This window comes from Tachyglossus aculeatus, chromosome X1 (assembly GCF_015852505.1).
Source record: "Tachyglossus aculeatus isolate mTacAcu1 chromosome X1, mTacAcu1.pri, whole genome shotgun sequence".
Taxonomy (NCBI): domain Eukaryota; kingdom Metazoa; phylum Chordata; class Mammalia; order Monotremata; family Tachyglossidae; genus Tachyglossus; species Tachyglossus aculeatus.
Window position 1 is genome coordinate 5,354,083 of NC_052101.1, and position 3,428 is coordinate 5,357,510.

At 44.2% G+C, this 3,428-nt stretch overlaps 1 pseudogene; it reads left to right on the top strand.

Annotated features, from left to right (window-relative positions):
* Window positions 1-1,579: 1,579 nt before the first annotated feature.
* On the top strand, window positions 1,580-1,672 carry LOC119920591 (annotated as a pseudogene).
* The last annotated feature ends 1,756 nt before the right edge of the window (window positions 1,673-3,428 follow it).

A 3,428-nucleotide genomic window follows, 5' to 3' on the forward strand; every position in this document is an offset into this window, starting at 1 on the left:
GACTCCACGGATCTACGTCCTTCCAGAACATCCCGTCCTCTACCGTAATCCGCAACATTTCTAACGGTTCTTCCATTATTGTTGTTATGATCTCTCTCCATCTAGCTGCCAGTCTGCCTCTTCCACATTTTCCCTGGACTTTTCCTAGCATTTGTGTCATCCCCAGAGAATGTCCTCCTGATTATGTGTCCAGAATATGCTAATCTAAGTGGAGTCATTTGGCCTTCCAAAGACCACTTTGGTTTAATTTGCTCCAAAATCCATTTGTTTGTTTTTCAGGCAGTCCAAGGTATTCGCAAAAGCCTTCTACAACACCATATTTCTACCGTATTATTTAATCAGGCAATTTGTGCAGTTTGTGCACTTTGTGCAGAGTGCTGGATAATAATAATAATGGTATTTGTTAAGTGCTTACTATGTGCCAAACACAGTTCTAAGTGCTAGGGTGGATACAAGGCAATCAGATTGTCCCACCTGGGGCTCACAGTCTTAATCCCCATTTTACAGATGAGGTAACTGAGGCACAGAAGTTAAGTGACTTAAACAAAGTCACACAGCTGATAAGTGGCAAGGCAAGGATTGGAAGTCACTACTTCTGACTCCCAACCCTGGGCTCTTTCCACTAAGCCATGCTACTTCTCTGGAAACTAAGTGCTTGGGACAACAGAGGCGATAGACGTGATTTCGGCCCACAAGGAGTTTACAGTCTACAATGGGGAGACAGATATTGAAAGTGGTTTAGGGAGAGGGAAATTTCTCTGTGCTAACTCAGTGTAAATATCCCCGTTTCCTCCTCCTTCCTATCTGTAAATTAGTATCTGCCTCCTCCACTGATTTATAAGCTTCTTGAGGGTAGGAAACAAAGTCCTCTAATTCCAAGTGCTTAGTTCAGTGCTCTGCATGTAGGAGATGCTCGATAAATGTCACAGATTGAATCATTCAGGGTGGGTTTTGAGCCCAATTAAACATGATGAAATAGCTTCTCCCCTAAATCTGCATAGAAATGTCCCCCGGATATATAAGCACCGCAGATTGTAAAGATGATTACTACCTCTAATATGGACTTTTCAGTCTAGGATATTACTTCCCTCAATCAATCAATGGTATTTATTGAGCAGTTACTGAGTGCAGAGCACTGCACTAAGCACTTTGAATAAGTTCAGTACAATAGTGTTGGTAAACCTGTCCTCTGTCCATAAGAAGCTTCCAGTCTAGAGGGACTTTTTGGTCTTTGGGTGTTTTGGGGGGAAATTCTAAAGAAGATAATTCTAGACTTCTGATTTCAATAGGTACTGATCTGTTAGTAATACTCCTCAACGTTTGTCAGTCCCTTCCCTATGTGGATTGCTGGACTTTTATACTTTAACCTCGGGTAATGTAAGAAATGTGTTTCTCTCACTTTTTCTAATAGTTTGGCAGGGAATAACATATCTGAGACACCGAGCCACTTTCAGAAGTGCCGGGAAGTTTAATAAACTGTGTCTGAGGATATTTTTTGCACCTTCAGTGATTCTACATAGTTCTGCCGTGTACTTTTGTTGACCCCCCCCCCCTTCTCATAGGACAGTGGGGAGTATTATTGAACGTCTAACGTAGTCCAGCAAATATACTAAAATTGGAACGATACAGAGAAGATTAGCATGGCCCCTGTAGTGAAGCATTCCATATTTTTCTATTTATTTTATTTTGTTACTATGTTTTGTTCTGTTCTCTGTCTCCCTCTTCTAGACTGTGAGCCCACTGTTGGGTAGGGACCGTCTCTATATGTTGCCAACTTGTACTTCCCAAGCACTTAGTACAGTGATCTGCACACCGTAAGTGCTCAGTAAATATGATTGAATGAATGAATGAATAATGTTTAGCAGCCCCTCTCATGGCACCTTGAGAGTTTCCAGTCCTCTACCAGTCTCGACTACAGGCAGGAGAGTCAAGCAGAGGCCTACCTATTCCATTCCTAGCTTGGCCAGTGGATAGCGAGTGGAAGGCCATCTGCTATAAATCAAAACTCACCCGTGCTGGGCAGCAGTGTTATGAGAGAGAGTCCAGGGTGGAGACTCACGTTTACTATGTGGAAGAAGGCGTTCCCTTCCCACAAGGGCCTTCAAGTCTAGAGGGAGGCAGGGAGGGGATATCCTTAAACGTTGATATCCTTGAATGGGTCAAGTGCTCATGTAGCGAGAACTGGAGCTAGGTGTACGGAGAGAGTGAGAGTACGTCTTACGATCTTTCTATCTTGTCTTTAATTCCAAACTGATGCCTCCCCAAGGATTAGGCTTTCTCTGCAACCTCAGCCATGGGGAGTGAAAAGGATAGGCCATATGGATGAACTAGATCAATCAAAGATAAGAGGCATGGCAAGGTAGAAATCGCCTGGGACCGAATGAACCCAAAGGAGAGTGATAAATGCTGAGGAAAGCAACGGGGAGACTGCAGAAACGCTCTGGGCATGTTACTCCCCTCCTCAAAAATCTCCAGTGGCTACCAATCAACCTACGCATCAGGCAAAAGCTCCTCACCCTCGGCTTCAAGGCTGTCCATCACCTCGTCCCCTCCTACCTCACCTCCCTTCTTTCCTTCTCCAGCTCAGCCCGCACCCTCCGCTCCTCTGACGCTAATCTCCACACCGTGCCTCTTTCTCTCCTGTCCCACCATCGACCCCCGGCCCACGTCCTCCCCCTGGCCTGGAATGCCCTCCCTCCACACATCCGCCAAGCTAACTCTCTTCCTCCCTTCAAAGCCCTACTGAGAGCTCACCTCCTTCAGAAGGCCTTCCCAGACTGAGCCCCCTCCTTCCTCTCCCCCTCCTCTCCCTCCCCACCCCCCCACCTTACCTCCTTCCCCTCCCCACAGCCCCTGTATATATATATATATATATATATATATATATATATATATATATATATATCTTTATGTACATATTTATTACTCTATTTTATTTTGTTAATATGTTTTGTTTTGGTGTCTGTCTCCCCCTTCTAGACTGTAAGCCTGCTGTTGGGTAGGGACCGTCTCTATATGTGGCCAACTTGGACTTCCCAAGCGCTTAGTACAGTGCTCTGCACACAGTAAGCGCTCAATAAATACGATTGAATGAATGAATGAAAGGAAGATTTCAAAAGAGATTATAACACAAGTAACAAGGCCCGGGTCAAGTACATACAATAGGGAACACAAGACTCTTAAGGAGACAATAAGGTCTTTAGTAGATACAAAGGGTAATTTGTCGACAGTAAGTAGATTTTGACAAAGAGAAGTCAGTTGTACACTGGTTCAGAAAGAGGATAAGGAGCTGCTAGAAAGAGTCCAGATTAAATGAAATCTAGTAGTCAAGAAAACATTTCTTGCCTAGAGATCCAAAATGTTCGGGGATATACTACAGCCTTGAATTCTGAGTAATATTCCAGAAGCGATAGAACGACAAGAAAAGG